The sequence below is a fragment of the Brienomyrus brachyistius genome, chromosome 2 (genome assembly GCF_023856365.1).
Source record: "Brienomyrus brachyistius isolate T26 chromosome 2, BBRACH_0.4, whole genome shotgun sequence".
Classification (NCBI taxonomy): domain Eukaryota; kingdom Metazoa; phylum Chordata; class Actinopteri; order Osteoglossiformes; family Mormyridae; genus Brienomyrus; species Brienomyrus brachyistius.
In genome coordinates this window covers 44,135,539-44,151,253 of record NC_064534.1, presented here as the reverse complement: position 1 = coordinate 44,151,253, position 15,715 = coordinate 44,135,539, and the positions used below count along the sequence as shown (strand labels likewise).

Here is a 15,715-nt window from a genome sequence, read left to right as displayed (position 1 = left end):
GTCTCTTTATCATTAACAATAAGTTGTAAAACGTGAATGGGGAGTGACAGTCTTCAAGTTTGTGAGAAGATCGCGCCCTGGTGGAATAAAGGCACGAACAGCTTACAGCACCTAGAATTACCAGGAAGTATTTAGAGTAAAACGGTTTCTAAAAGCTGGCTTTATGAAAGAGAGAAAAAAAATATATATATATATAATAGTAAAATGGAAGGGGAGTGCTAGATTTAAATTATTCGTGAAGTGGAGCGCCCCCTGTATAAAGTAAAAGTGAGAAAAGCTTACAGCACCTGGTATTCCCAGGAGGTCTCCCATCCAAATACTAACCAGACCCTACCCTGCTTAGCTTCCGAGATCAGACGAAATCGGGCGTGTTCAGGGTGGTATGGCCGTAAGCGAGAGACGTTGCCAAAAACAGCCCTTTTGCATTACACGCCTCTATACATGCCAGTTGGTCCCATTGGATCCTACTAATGTTCTTTTTTTTTTTTATCTGACTCACACTGCAACCCCACCATCCAATCGGCAGCGCCGCACCCACACCAAACATTCACCAAACTACTCAGCCGGCAGCCTACCACAATTATCCCATTCTTTCCGCATCCGCACACTTCCTTCTTTTTAACTCCTTTTCACTACCGCACAGGTTAATCGCCGCACGTCCCCCGCCGGCAAACATTACTCCTTTGCCTACTGCATGTAGGCTTCTCTTAACGACCCTCTGTTATCAACTCCGCTAACAGCCACAAAATCTCCGCCGCACGAAGCCCACTGGTAGCTGCTGAATCACATGCTTCCCCAAAACGTCGCGCTGTCAGAACACTGGGAGCTACACACACCAACAAGTCCATACTGCAGGCTGCAGCCAGAACAATTTTCTACATTCAAACATCGACAGCCTCTTCTCTCTAAAAATTCACCAGACCGCTTCTACCACCAGCAAAGAAGTTTCCATCCCTAATTCCTCTGTGATTCCCACTAACCTAAACATTAAGCTGGCATTGAAGGGTGTGAATTACCCCGGCCAATCTGTTCTTTTAAATACAGCTTTTAGCAAGTTTTGAAAGGAGAAGAGCAGAACTTGCTATGCCAATAATATCGAGTCTTCTGTGGCGAAGTGGTTTTTGCATAGAAAGCAAAGCGGTGAGTTGAAGAGGAATAATATCAGTACTTTGTTTAAAACTGTGTGTAAAAAGCTGTCTCTTTATCATTAACAATAAGTTGTAAAACGTGAATGGGGAGTGACAGTCTTCAAGTTTGTGAGAAGATCGCGCCCTGGTGGAATAAAGGCACGAACAGCTTACAGCACCTAGAATTACCAGGGAGTATTTAGAGTAAAACGGTTTCTAAAAGCTGCCTTTAGGAATGAGAGAGAAAAAAAAAAATATATATATATATATAAAATAGTAAAATGGAAGGGGAGTGATAGATTTAAATTAATCGTGAAGTGGAGCGCCCCCTGTATAAAGTAAAAGTGAGAAAGGCTTACAGCACCTGGTATTCCCAGAAGGTCTCCCATCCAAGTACTAACCAGACCCTACCCTGCTTGGCTTCCGAGATCAGACAAGATCGGGCGTGTTCAGGGTGGTATGGCCGTAAGCGAGAGATGCTACCAAAAACAGCCCTTTTGCATTACACGCCTCTATACATGCCAGTTGGTCCAATTGGATCCTACTAATGTTCTTTTTTTTTTTTTATCTGACTCACACTGCAGCCCCACCATCCAATCGGCAGCGCCGGACCCACACCAAACATTCACCAAACTACTCAGCCGGCAGCCTACCACAATTATTCCATTCTTTCCGCATCCGCACACTTCCTTCTTTTTAACTCCTTTTCACTACCGCACAGGTTAATCGCCGCACGTCCCCCGCCGGCAAACATTACTCCTTTGCCTACTGCATGTAGGCTTCTCTTAACGACCCTCTGTTATCAACTCCGCTAACAGCCACAAAATCTCCGCCGCACGAAGCCCACTGGTAGCTGCTGAATCACATGCTTCCCCAAAACGTCGCGCTGTCAGAACACTGGGAGCTACACACGCCAACAAGTCCATACTGCAGGCTGCAGCCAGAACAATTTTCTACATTCAAACATCGACGGCCTCTTCTCTCTAAAAATTCACCAGACCGCTTCTACCACCAGCAAAGAAGTTTCCATCCCTAATTCCTCTGTGATTCCCACTAACCTAAACATTAAGCTGGCATTGAAGGGTGTGAATTACCCCGCCCAACCTGTTCTTTTAAATACAGCTTTTAGCAAGTTTTGAAAGGAGAAGAGCAGAACTTGCTATGCCAATAATATCGAGTCTTCTGTGGCGAAGTGGTTTTTGCATAGAAAACAAAGCGGTCAGTTGAAGAGGAATAATATCAGTACTTTGTTTAAAACTGTGCGTAAAAAGCTGTCTCTTTATCATTAACAATAAGTTGTAAAACGTGAATGGGGAGTGACAGTCTTCAAGTTTGTGAGAAGATCGCGCCCTGGTGGAATAAAGGCACGAACAGCTTACAGCACCTAGAATTACCAGGAAGTATTTAGAGTAAAACGGTTTCTAAAAGCTGGCTTTATGAAAGAGAGAAAAAAAAAATATATATATATAATAGTAAAATGGAAGGGGAGTGCTAGATTTAAATTATTCGTGAAGTGGAGCGCCCCCTGTATAAAGTAAAAGTGAGAAAAGCTTACAGCACCTGGTATTCCCAGGAGGTCTCCCATCCAAATACTAACCAGACCCTACCCTGCTTAGCTTCCGAGATCAGACGAAATCGGGCGTGTTCAGGGTGGTATGGCCGTAAGCGAGAGACGTTGCCAAAAACAGCCCTTTTGCATTACACGCCTCTATACATGCCAGTTGGTCCCATTGGATCCTACTAATGTTCTTTTTTTTTTTTATCTGACTCACACTGCAACCCCACCATCCAATCGGCAGCGCCGCACCCACACCAAACATTCACCAAACTACTCAGCCGGCAGCCTACCACAATTATCCCATTCTTTCCGCATCCGCACACTTCCTTCTTTTTAACTCCTTTTCACTACCGCACAGGTTAATCGCCGCACGTCCCCCGCCGGCAAACATTACTCCTTTGCCTACTGCATGTAGGCTTCTCTTAACGACCCTCTGTTATCAACTCCGCTAACAGCCACAAAATCTCCGCCGCACGAAGCCCACTGGTAGCTGCTGAATCACATGCTTCCCCAAAACGTCGCGCTGTCAGAACACTGGGAGCTACACACACCAACAAGTCCATACTGCAGGCTGCAGCCAGAACAATTTTCTACATTCAAACATCGACAGCCTCTTCTCTCTAAAAATTCACCAGACCGCTTCTACCACCAGCAAAGAAGTTTCCATCCCTAATTCCTCTGTGATTCCCACTAACCTAAACATTAAGCTGGCATTGAAGGGTGTGAATTACCCCGGCCAATCTGTTCTTTTAAATACAGCTTTTAGCAAGTTTTGAAAGGAGAAGAGCAGAACTTGCTATGCCAATAATATCGAGTCTTCTGTGGCGAAGTGGTTTTTGCATAGAAAGCAAAGCGGTGAGTTGAAGAGGAATAATATCAGTACTTTGTTTAAAACTGTGTGTAAAAAGCTGTCTCTTTATCATTAACAATAAGTTGTAAAACGTGAATGGGGAGTGACAGTCTTCAAGTTTGTGAGAAGATCGCGCCCTGGTGGAATAAAGGCACGAACAGCTTACAGCACCTAGAATTACCAGGGAGTATTTAGAGTAAAACGGTTTCTAAAAGCTGCCTTTAGGAATGAGAGAGAAAAAAAAAAATATATATATATATATATAAAATAGTAAAATGGAAGGGGAGTGATAGATTTAAATTAATCGTGAAGTGGAGCGCCCCCTGTATAAAGTAAAAGTGAGAAAGGCTTACAGCACCTGGTATTCCCAGAAGGTCTCCCATCCAAGTACTAACCAGACCCTACCCTGCTTGGCTTCCGAGATCAGACAAGATCGGGCGTGTTCAGGGTGGTATGGCCGTAAGCGAGAGATGCTACCAAAAACAGCCCTTTTGCATTACACGCCTCTATACATGCCAGTTGGTCCAATTGGATCCTACTAATGTTCTTTTTTTTTTTTTATCTGACTCACACTGCAGCCCCACCATCCAATCGGCAGCGCCGGACCCACACCAAACATTCACCAAACTACTCAGCCGGCAGCCTACCACAATTATTCCATTCTTTCCGCATCCGCACACTTCCTTCTTTTTAACTCCTTTTCACTACCGCACAGGTTAATCGCCGCACGTCCCCCGCCGGCAAACATTACTCCTTTGCCTACTGCATGTAGGCTTCTCTTAACGACCCTCTGTTATCAACTCCGCTAACAGCCACAAAATCTCCGCCGCACGAAGCCCACTGGTAGCTGCTGAATCACATGCTTCCCCAAAACGTCGCGCTGTCAGAACACTGGGAGCTACACACACCAACAAGTCCATACTGCAGGCTGCAGCCAGAACAATTTTCTACATTCAAACATCGACAGCCTCTTCTCTCTAAAAATTCACCAGACCGCTTCTACCACCAGCAAAGAAGTTTCCATCCCTAATTCCTCTGTGATTCCCACTAACCTAAACATTAAGCTGGCATTGAAGGGTGTGAATTACCCCGGCCAATCTGTTCTTTTAAATACAGCTTTTAGCAAGTTTTGAAAGGAGAAGAGCAGAACTTGCTATGCCAATAATATCGAGTCTTCTGTGGCGAAGTGGTTTTTGCATAGAAAGCAAAGCGGTGAGTTGAAGAGGAATAATATCAGTACTTTGTTTAAAACTGTGTGTAAAAAGCTGTCTCTTTATCATTAACAATAAGTTGTAAAACGTGAATGGGGAGTGACAGTCTTCAAGTTTGTGAGAAGATCGCGCCCTGGTGGAATAAAGGCACGAACAGCTTACAGCACCTAGAATTACCAGGGAGTATTTAGAGTAAAACGGTTTCTAAAAGCTGCCTTTAGGAATGAGAGAAAAAAAAAAAAATATATATATATATATAAAATAGTAAAATGGAAGGGGAGTGATAGATTTAAATTAATCGTGAAGTTTAGCGCCCCCTGTATAAAGTAAAAGTGAGAAAGGCTTACAGCACCTGGTATTCCCAGAAGGTCTCCCATCCAAGTACTAACCAGACCCTACCCTGCTTGGCTTCCGAGATCAGACAAGATCGGGCGTGTTCAGGGTGGTATGGCCGTAAGCGAGAGATACTACCAAAAACAGCCCTTTTGCATTACACGCCTCTATACATGCCAGTTGGTCCAATTGGATCCTACTAATGTTCTTTTTTTTTTTTTATCTGACTCACACTGCAGCCCCACCATCCAATCGGCAGCGCCGGACCCACACCAAACATTCACCAAACTACTCAGCTGGCAGCCTACCACAATTATTCCATTCTTTCCGCATCCGCACACTTCCTTCTTTTTAACTCCTTTTCACTACCGCACAGGTTAATCGCCGCACGTCCCCCGCCGGCAAACATTACTCCTTTGCCTACTGCATGCAGGCTTCTCTTAACGACCCTCTGTTATCAACTCCGCTAACAGCCACAAAATCTCCGCCGCACGAAGCCCACTGGTAGCTGCTGAATCACATGCTTCCCCAAAACGTCGCGCTGTCAGAACACTGGGAGCTACACACACCAACAAGTCCATACTGCAGGCTGCAGCCAGAACAATTTTCTACATTCAAACATCGACGGCCTCTTCTCTCTAAAAATTCACCAGACCGCTTCTACCACCAGCAAAGAAGTTTCCATCCCTAATTCCTCTGTGATTCCCACTAACCTAAACATTAAGCTGGCATTGAAGGGTGTGAATTACCCCGGCCAATCTGTTCTTTTAAATACAGCTTTTAGCAAGTTTTGAAAGGAGAAGAGCAGAACTTGCTATGCCAATAATATCGAGTCTTCTGTGGCGAAGTGGTTTTTGCATAGAAAACAAAGCGGTCAGTTGAAGAGGAATAATATCAGTACTTTGTTTAAAACTGTGTGTAAAAAGCTGTCTCTTTATCATTAACAATAAGTTGTAAAACGTGAATGGGGAGTGACAGTCTTCAAGTTTGTGAGAAGATCGCGCCCTGGTGGAATAAAGGCACGAACAGCTTACAGCACCTAGAATTACCAGGAAGTATTTAGAGTAAAACGGTTTCTAAAAGCTGCCTTTATGAATGAGAGAAAAAAAATATATATATATAAAATAGTAAAATGGAAGGGGAGTGATAGATTTAAATTAATCGTGAAGTGGAGCGCCCCCTGTATAAAGTAAAAGTGAGAAAAGCTTACAGCACCTGGTATTCCCAGGTGGTCTCCCATCCTAGTACTAACCAGACCCTACCCTGCTTAGCTTCTGAGATCAGACGAGATCGGGCGTGTTCAGGGTGGTATGGCCGTAAGCGAGAGATGCTACCAAAAACAGCCCTTTTGCATTACACGCGTCTATACATGCCAGTTAGTCCCATTGGATCCTACTCCTGTTTTTTTTTTTTTTTATCTGACTCACACTGCAGCCCCACCATCCAATCGGCAGCGCCGGACCCACACCAAACATTCACCAAACTACTCAGCCGGCAGCCTACCACAATTATTCCATTCTTTCCGCATCCGCACACTTCCTTCTTTTTAACTCCTTTTCACTACCGCACAGGTTAATCGCCGCACGTCCCCCGCCGGCAAACATTACTCCTTTGCCTACTGCATGCAGGCTTCTCTTAACGACCCTCTGTTATCAACTCCGCTAACAGCCACAAAATCTCCGCCGCACGAAGCCCACTGGTAGCTGCTGAATCACATGCTTCCCCAAAACGTCGCGCTGTCAGAACACTGGGAGCTACACACACCAACAAGTCCATACTGCAGGCTGCAGCCAGAACAATTTTCTACATTCAAACATCGACGGCCTCTTCTCTCTAAAAATTCACCAGACCGCTTCTACCACCAGCAAAGAAGTTTCCATCCCTAATTCCTCTGTGACTCCCACTAACCTAAACATTAAGCTGGCATTGAAGGGTGTGAATTACCCCGGCCAATCTGTTCTTTTAAATACAGCTTTTAGCAAGTTTTGAAAGGAGAAGAGCAGAACTTGCTATGCCAATAATATCGAGTCTTCTGTGGCGAAGTGGTTTTTGCATAGAAAACAAAGCGGTCAGTTGAAGAGGAATAATATCAGTACTTTGTTTAAAACTGTGTGTAAAAAGCTGTCTCTTTATCATTAACAATAAGTTGTAAAACGTGAATGGGGAGTGACAGTCTTCAAGTTTGTGAGAAGATCGCGCCCTGGTGGAATAAAGGCACGAACAGCTTACAGCACCTAGAATTACCAGGAAGTATTTAGAGTAAAACGATTTCTAAAAGCTGCCTTTATGAATGAGAGAAAAAAAAAATATATATATAAAATAGTAAAATGGAAGGGGAGTGATAGATTTAAATTAATCGTGAAGTGGAGCGCCCCCTGTATAAAGTAAAAGTGAGAAAAGCTTACAGCACCTGGTATTCCCAGGTGGTCTCCCATCCAAGTACTAACCAGACCCTACCCTGCTTAGCTTCCGAGATCAGACGAGATCAGGCGTGTTCAGGGTGGTATGGCCGTAAGCGAAACATGCTACCAAAAACAGCCCTTTTGCATTACACGCCTCTATACATGCCAGTTGGTCGCATTGGATCCTACTAATGTTCTTTTTTTTTTTTTATCTGACTCACACTGCAGCCCCACCATCCAATCGGCAGCGCCGGACCCACACCAAACATTCACCAAACTACTCAGCCAGCAGCCTACCACAATTATTCCATTCTTTCCGCATCCGCACACTTCCTTCTTTTTAACTTCTTTTCACTACCGCACAGGTTAATCGCCGCACGTCCCCCGCCGGCAAACATTACTCCTTTGCCTACTGCATGCAGGCTTCTCTTAACGACCCTCTGTTATCAACTCCGCTAACAGCCACAAAATCTCCGCCGCACGAAGCCCACTGGTAGCTGCTGAATCACATGCTTCCCCAAAACGTCGCGCTGTCAGAACACTGGGAGCTACACACACCAACAAGTCCATACTGCAGGCTGCAGCCAGAACAATTTTCTACATTCAAACATCGACGGCCTCTTCTCTCTAAAAATTCACCAGACCGCTTCTACCACCAGCAAAGAAGTTTCCATCCCTAATTCCTCTGTGACTCCCACTAACCTAAACATTAAGCTGGCATTGAAGGGTGTGAATTACCCCGGCCAATCTGTTCTTTTAAATACAGCTTTTAGCAAGTTTTGAAAGGAGAAGAGCAGAACTTGCTATGCCAATAATATCGAGTCTTCTGTGGCGAAGTGGTTTTTGCATAGAAAACAAAGCGGTCAGTTGAAGAGGAATAATATCAGTACTTTGTTTAAAACTGTGTGTAAAAAGCTGTCTCTTTATCATTAACAATAAGTTGTAAAACGTGAATGGGGAGTGACAGTCTTCAAGTTTGTGAGAAGATCGCGCCCTGGTGGAATAAAGGCACGAACAGCTTACAGCACCTAGAATTACCAGGAAGTATTTAGAGTAAAACGGTTTCTAAAAGCTGCCTTTATGAATGAGAGAAAAAAAAAAATATATAAAAAATAGTAAAATGGAAGGGGAGTGATAGATTTAAATTAATCGTGAAGTGGAGCGCCCCCTGTATAAAGTAAAAGTGAGAAAAGCTTACAGCACCTGGTATTCCCAGGTGGTCTCCCATCCAAGTACTAACCAGACCCTACCCTGCTTAGCTTCCGAGATCAGACGAGATCGGGCGTGTTCAGGGTGGTATGGCCGTAAGCGAGAGATGCTACCAAAAACAGCCCTTTTGCATTACACGCGTCTATACATGCCAGTTAGTCCCATTGGATCCTACTCCTGGTTTTTTTTTTTTATCTGACTCACACTGCAGCCCCACCATCCAATCGACAGCGCCGGACCCACACCAAACATTCACCAAACTACTCAGCCGGCAGCCTACCACAATTATTCCATTCTTTCCGCATCCGCACACTTCCTTCTTTTTAACTCCTTTTCACTACCGCACAGGTTAATCGCCGCACGTCCCCCGCCGGCAAACATTACTCCTTTGCCTACTGCATGCAGGCTTCTCTTAACGACCCTCTGTTATCAACTCCGCTAACAGCCACAAAATCTCCGCCGCACGAAGCCCACTGGTAGCTGCTGAATCACATGCTTCCCCAAAACGTCGCGCTGTCAGAACACTGGGAGCTACACACACCAACAAGTCCATACTGCAGGCTGCAGCCAGAACAATTTTCTACATTCAAACATCGACGGCCTCTTCTCTCTAAAAATTCACCAGACCGCTTCTACCACCAGCAAAGAAGTTTCCATCCCTAATTCCTCTGTGATTCCCACTAACCTAAACATTAAGCTGGCATTGAAGGGTGTGAATTACCCCGGCCAATCTGTTCTTTTAAATACAGCTTTTAGCAAGTTTTGAAAGGAGAAGAGCAGAACTTGCTATGCCAATAATATCGAGTCTTCTGTGGCGAAGTGGTTTTTGCATAGAAAGCAAAGCGGTGAGTTGAAGAGGAATAATATCAGTACTTTGTTTAAAACTGTGTGTAAAAAGCTGTCTCTTTATCATTAACAATAAGTTGTAAAACGTGAATGGGGAGTGACAGTCTTCAAGTTTGTGAGAAGATCGCGCCCTGGTGGAATAAAGGCACGAACAGCTTACAGCACCTAGAATTACCAGGAAGTATTTAGAGTAAAACGGTTTCTAAAAGCTGCCTTTAGGAATGAGAGAAAAAAAAAAATATATATATATATAAAATAGTAAAATGGAAGGGGAGTGATAGATTTAAATTAATCGTGAAGTGGAGCGCCCCCTGTATAAAGTAAAAGTGAGAAAGGCTTATAGCACCTGGTATTCCCAGGAGGTCTCCCATCCAAGTACTAACCAGACCCTACCCTGCTTGGCTTCCGAGATCAGACGAGATCGGGCGTGTTCAGGGTGGTATGGCCGTAAGCGAGAGATGCTACCAAAAACAGCCCTTTTGCATTACACGCGTCTATACATGTCAGTTATTCCCATTGGATCCTACTCCTGGTTTTTTTTTTTTTTTTATCTGACTCACACTGCAGCCCCACCATCCAATCGGCAGCGCCGGACCCACACCAAACATTCACCAAACTACTCAGCCGGCAGCCTACCACAATTATTCCATTCTTTCCGCATCCGCACACTTCCTTCTTTTTAACTCCTTTTCACTACCGCACAGGTTAATCGCCGCACGTCCCCCGCCGGCAAACATTACTCCTTTGCCTACTGCATGCAGGCTTCTCTTAACGACCCTCTGTTATCAACTCCGCTAACAGCCACAAAATCTCCGCCGCACGAAGCCCACTGGTAGCTGCTGAATCACATGCTTCCCCAAAACGTCGCGCTGTCAGAACACTGGGAGCTACACACACCAACAAGTCCATACTGCAGGCTGCAGCCAGAACAATTTTCTACATTGAAACATCGACAGCCTCTTCTCTCTAAAAATTCACCAGACCGCTTCTACCACCAGCAAAGAAGTTTCCATCCCTAATTCCTCTGTGATTCCCACTAACCTAAACATTAAGCTGGCATTGAAGGGTGTGAATTACCCCGGCCAACCTGCTCTTTTAAATACAGCTTTTAGCAAGTTTTGAAAGGAGGAGAAGAGCAGACCTTGCTATGCCAAAAATATCAAGTCTTCTGTGGCGAAGTGGTTTTTGCATAGAAAACAAAGCGGTGAGTTGAAGAGGAATTATATCAGTACTTTGTTTAAAACTGTGTGTAAAAAGCTGTCTCTATATTATTAACAATAAGTTGTAAAACGTGAATGGGGAGTGACAGTCTTCAAGTTTGTGAGAAGATTGTGCCCTGATGGAATAAAGGCACGAACAGCTTACAGCACCTAGAATTACCAGGAAGTATTTAGAGTAAAACGGTTTCTAAAAGCTGCCTTTATGAATGAGAGAAAATATATATATATATATAAAATTGTAAAATGGAAGGGGAGTGATAGATTTAAATTAATCGTGAAGTGGAGCGCCCCCTGTATAAAGTAAAAGTGAGAAAAGCTTACAGCACCTGGTATTCCCAGGTGGTCTCCCATCCAAGTACTAACCAGACCCTACCCTGCTTAGCTTCCGAGATCAGACGAGATCGGGCGTGTTCAGGGTGGTATGGCCGTAAGCGAGAGATGCTACCAAAAACAGCCCTTTTGCATTACACGCGTCTATACATGCCAGTTAGTCCCATTGGATCCTAGTCCTGTTTTTTTTTTTTTTTATCTGACTCACACTGCAGCCCCACCATCCAATCGGCAGCGCCGGACCCACACCAAACATTCACCAAACTACTCAGCCGGCAGCCTACCACAATTATTCCATTCTTTCCGCATCCGCACACTTCCTTCTTTTTAACTCCTTTTCACTACCGCACAGGTTAATCGCCGCACGTCCCCCGCCAGCAAACATTACTCCTTTGCCTACTGCATGCAGGCTTCTCTTAACGACCCTCTGTTATCAACTCCGCTAACAGCCACAAAATCTCCGCCGCACGAAGCCCACTGGTAGCTGCTGAATCACATGCTTCCCCAAAACGTCGCGCTGTCAGAACACTGGGAGCTACACACACCAACAAGTCCATACTGCAGGCTGCAGCCAGAACAATTTTCTACATTCAAACATCGACGGCCTCTTCTCTCTAAAAATTCACCAGACCGCTTCTACCACCAGCAAAGAAGTTTCCATCCCTAATTCCTCTGTGATTCCCACTAACCTAAACATTAAGCTGGCATTGAAGGGTGTGAATTACCCCGGCCAATCTGTTCTTTTAAATACAGCTTTTAGCAAGTTTTGAAAGGTGAAGAGCAGAACTTGCTATGCCAATAATATCGAGTCTTCTGTGGCGAAGTGGTTTTTGCATAGAAAACAAAGCGGTCAGTTGAAGAGGAATAATATCAGTACTTTGTTTAAAACTGTGTGTAAAAAGCTGTCTCTTTATCATTAACAATAAGTTGTAAAACGTGAATGGGGAGTGACAGTCTTCAAGTTTGTGAGAAGATCGCGCCCTGGTGGAATAAAGGCACGAACAGCTTACAGCACCTAGAATTACCAGGAAGTATTTAGAGTAAAACGGTTTCTAAAAGCTGCCTTTATGAATGAGAGAAAAAAAAAAATATATATATATATATATATATATAAAATAGTAAAATGGAAGGGGAGTGATAGATTTAATTTAATCGTGAAGTGGAGCGCCCCCTGTATAAAGTAAAAGTGAGAAAGGCTTACAGCACCTGGTATTCCCAGGAGGTCTCCCATCCAAGTACTAACCAGACCCTACCCTGCTTGGCTTCCGAGATCAGACGAGATCGGGCGTGTTCAGGGTGGTATGGCCGTAAGCGAGAGATGCTACCAAAAACAGCCCTTTTGCATTACACGCGTCTATACATGCCAGTTAGTCCCATTGGATCCTACTCCTGGTTTTTTTTTTTTTTTATCTGACTCACACTGCAGCCCCACCATCCAATCGGCAGCGCCGGACCCACACCAAACATTCACCAAACTACTCAGCCGGCAGCCTACCACAATTATTCCATTCTTTCCGCATCCGCACACTTCCTTCTTTTTAACTCCTTTTCACTACCGCACAGGTTAATCGCCGCACGTCCCCCGCCGGCAAACATTACTCCTTTGCCTACTGCATGCAGGCTTCTCTTAACGACCCTCTGTTATCAACTCCGCTAACAGCCACAAAATCTCCGCCGCACGAAGCCCACTGGTAGCTGCTGAATCACATGCTTCCCCAAAACGTCGCGCTGTCAGAACACTGGGAGCTACACACACCAACAAGTCCATACTGCAGGCTGCAGCCAGAACAATTTTCTACATTGAAACATCGACAGCCTCTTCTCTCTAAAAATTCACCAGACCGCTTCTACCACCAGCAAAGAAGTTTCCATCCCTAATTCCTCTGTGATTCCCACTAACCTAAACATTAAGCTGGCATTGAAGGGTGTGAATTACCCCGGCCAACCTGCTCTTTTAAATACAGCTTTTAGCAAGTTTTGAAAGGAGGAGAAGAGCAGACCTTGCTATGCCAAAAATATCAAGTCTTCTGTGGCGAAGTGGTTTTTGCATAGAAAACAAAGCGGTGAGTTGAAGAGGAATTATATCAGTACTTTGTTTAAAACTGTGTGTAAAAAGCTGTCTCTATATTATTAACAATAAGTTGTAAAACGTGAATGGGGAGTGACAGTCTTCAAGTTTGTGAGAAGATTGTGCCCTGGTGGAATAAAGGCACGAACAGCTTACAGCACCTAGAATTACCAGGAAGTATTTAGAGTAAAACGGTTTCTAAAAGCTGCCTTTATGAATGAGAGAAAATATATATATATATATAAAATAGTAAAATGGAAGGGGAGTGATAGATTTAAATTAATCGTGAAGTGGAGCGCCCCCTGTATAAAGTAAAAGTGAGAAAAGCTTACAGCACCTGGTATTCCCAGGTGGTCTCCCATCCAAGTACTAACCAGACCCTACCCTGCTTAGCTTCCGAGATCAGACGAGATCGGGCGTGTTCAGGGTGGTATGGCCGTAAGCGAGAGATGCTACCAAAAACAGCCCTTTTGCATTACACGCGTCTATACATGCCAGTTAGTCCCATTGGATCCTAGTCCTGTTTTTTTTTTTTTTTATCTGACTCACACTGCAGCCCCACCATCCAATCGGCAGCGCCGGACCCACACCAAACATTCACCAAACTACTCAGCCGGCAGCCTACCACAATTATTCCATTCTTTCCGCATCCGCACACTTCCTTCTTTTTAACTCCTTTTCAGTACCGCACAGGTTAATCGCCGCACGTCCCCCGCCAGCAAACATTACTCCTTTGCCTACTGCATGCAGGCTTCTCTTAACGACCCTCTGTTATCAACTCCGCTAACAGCCACAAAATCTCCGCCGCACGAAGCCCACTGGTAGCTGCTGAATCACATGCTTCCCCAAAACGTCGCGCTGTCAGAACACTGGGAGCTACACACACCAACAAGTCCATACTGCAGGCTGCAGCCAGAACAATTTTCTACATTCAAACATCGACGGCCTCTTCTCTCTAAAAATTCACCAGACCGCTTCTACCACCAGCAAAGAAGTTTCCATCCCTAATTCCTCTGTGATTCCCACTAACCTAAACATTAAGCTGGCATTGAAGGGTGTGAATTACCCCGGCCAATCTGTTCTTTTAAATACAGCTTTTAGCAAGTTTTGAAAGGTGAAGAGCAGAACTTGCTATGCCAATAATATCGAGTCTTCTGTGGCGAAGTGGTTTTTGCATAGAAAACAAAGCGGTCAGTTGAAGAGGAATAATATCAGTACTTTGTTTAAAACTGTGTGTAAAAAGCTGTCTCTTTATCATTAACAATAAGTTGTAAAACGTGAATGGGGAGTGACAGTCTTCAAGTTTGTGAGAAGATCGCGCCCTGGTGGAATAAAGGCACGAACAGCTTACAGCACCTAGAATTACCAGGAAGTATTTAGAGTAAAACGGTTTCTAAAAGCTGCCTTTATGAATGAGAGAAAAAAAAATATATATATATATATATATATATATAAAATAGTAAAATGGAAGGGGAGTGATAGATTTAATTTAATCGTGAAGTGGAGCGCCCCCTGTATAAAGTAAAAGTGAGAAAGGCTTACAGCACCTGGTATTCCCAGGAGGTCTCCCATCCAAGTACTAACCAGACCCTACCCTGCTTGGCTTCCGAGATCAGACGAGATCGGGCGTGTTCAGGGTGGTATGGCCGTAAGCGAGAGATGCTACCAAAAACAGCCCTTTTGCATTACACGCGTCTATACATGCCAGTTAGTCCCATTGGATCCTACTCCTGGTTTTTTTTTTTTTTTATCTGACTCACACTGCAGCCCCACCATCCAATCGGCAGCGCCGGACCCACACCAAACATTCACCAAACTACTCAGCCGGCAGCCTACCACAATTATTCCATTCTTTCCGCATCCGCACACTTCCTTCTTTTTAACTCCTTTTCACTACCGCACAGATTAATCGCCGCACGTCCCCCGCCGGCAAACATTACTCCTTTGCCTACTGCATGCAGGCTTCTCTTAACGACCCTCTGTTATCAACTCCGCTAACAGCCACAAAATCTCCGCCGCACGAAGCCCACTGGTAGCTGCTGAATCACATGCTTCCCCAAAACGTCGCGCTGTCAGAACACTGGGAGCTACACACACCAACAAGTCCATACTGCAGGCTGCAGCCAGAACAATTTTCTACATTCAAACATCGACGGCCTCTTCTCTCTAAAAATTCACCAGACCGCTTCTACCACCAGCAAAGAAGTTTCCATCCCTAATTCCTCTGTGATTCCCACTAACCTAAACATTAAGCTGGCATTGAAGTGTGTGAATTACCCCGGCCAATCTGTTCTTTTAAATACAGCTTTTAGCAAGTTTTGAAAGGAGAAGAGCAGAACTTGCTATGCCAATAATATCGAGTCTTCTGTGGCGAAGTGGTTTTTGCATAGAAAACAAAGCGGTCAGTTGAAGAGGAATAATATCAGTACTTTGTTTAAAACTGTGTGTAAAAAGCTGTCTCTTTATCATTAACAATAAGTTGTAAAACGTGAATGGGGAGTGACAGTCTTCAAGTTTGTGAGAAGATCGCGCCCTGGTGGAATAAAGGCACGAACAGCTTA

General features: G+C 44.4%; 2 protein-coding genes and 13 non-coding genes across 15 annotated transcripts in view; 2 read left to right on the top strand and 13 right to left on the bottom strand.

Annotated features, from left to right (window-relative positions):
- The window catches only part of LOC125715120 (uncharacterized), a 1,180,389-nt gene that overhangs the window by 175,164 nt on the left and 989,510 nt on the right, over positions 1 to 15,715 (top strand). The gene's annotated exons all lie outside the window — the stretch shown is intronic.
- LOC125715114 (uncharacterized) overlaps positions 1 to 15,715 on the top strand; it is a 935,270-nt gene that overhangs the window by 176,932 nt on the left and 742,623 nt on the right. The gene's annotated exons all lie outside the window — the stretch shown is intronic.
- LOC125734491 (5S ribosomal RNA) lies at positions 276 to 394 on the bottom strand. The gene has a single exon (XR_007393801.1). It is a non-coding gene; the product is annotated as a 5S ribosomal RNA (ribosomal RNA).
- LOC125734969 (5S ribosomal RNA) lies at positions 1,480 to 1,598 on the bottom strand. The gene has a single exon (XR_007394270.1). It is a non-coding gene; the product is annotated as a 5S ribosomal RNA (ribosomal RNA).
- Positions 2,676 to 2,794, bottom strand: LOC125734490 (5S ribosomal RNA). The gene has a single exon (XR_007393800.1). It is a non-coding gene; the product is annotated as a 5S ribosomal RNA (ribosomal RNA).
- On the bottom strand, positions 3,882 to 4,000 carry LOC125734968 (5S ribosomal RNA). The gene has a single exon (XR_007394269.1). It is a non-coding gene; the product is annotated as a 5S ribosomal RNA (ribosomal RNA).
- Positions 5,087 to 5,205, bottom strand: LOC125734967 (5S ribosomal RNA). Its single transcript, XR_007394268.1, has one exon. It is a non-coding gene; the product is annotated as a 5S ribosomal RNA (ribosomal RNA).
- LOC125733625 (5S ribosomal RNA) lies at positions 6,283 to 6,401 on the bottom strand. Its single transcript, XR_007392964.1, has one exon. It is a non-coding gene; the product is annotated as a 5S ribosomal RNA (ribosomal RNA).
- Positions 7,478 to 7,596, bottom strand: LOC125733259 (5S ribosomal RNA). The gene has a single exon (XR_007392609.1). It is a non-coding gene; the product is annotated as a 5S ribosomal RNA (ribosomal RNA).
- LOC125730853 (5S ribosomal RNA) lies at positions 8,673 to 8,791 on the bottom strand. The gene has a single exon (XR_007391140.1). It is a non-coding gene; the product is annotated as a 5S ribosomal RNA (ribosomal RNA).
- LOC125734263 (5S ribosomal RNA) lies at positions 9,871 to 9,989 on the bottom strand. The gene has a single exon (XR_007393582.1). It is a non-coding gene; the product is annotated as a 5S ribosomal RNA (ribosomal RNA).
- LOC125730840 (5S ribosomal RNA) lies at positions 11,071 to 11,189 on the bottom strand. The gene has a single exon (XR_007391129.1). It is a non-coding gene; the product is annotated as a 5S ribosomal RNA (ribosomal RNA).
- Positions 12,281 to 12,399, bottom strand: LOC125732446 (5S ribosomal RNA). Its single transcript, XR_007391826.1, has one exon. It is a non-coding gene; the product is annotated as a 5S ribosomal RNA (ribosomal RNA).
- Positions 13,480 to 13,598, bottom strand: LOC125730828 (5S ribosomal RNA). Its single transcript, XR_007391118.1, has one exon. It is a non-coding gene; the product is annotated as a 5S ribosomal RNA (ribosomal RNA).
- On the bottom strand, positions 14,690 to 14,808 carry LOC125732445 (5S ribosomal RNA). Its single transcript, XR_007391825.1, has one exon. It is a non-coding gene; the product is annotated as a 5S ribosomal RNA (ribosomal RNA).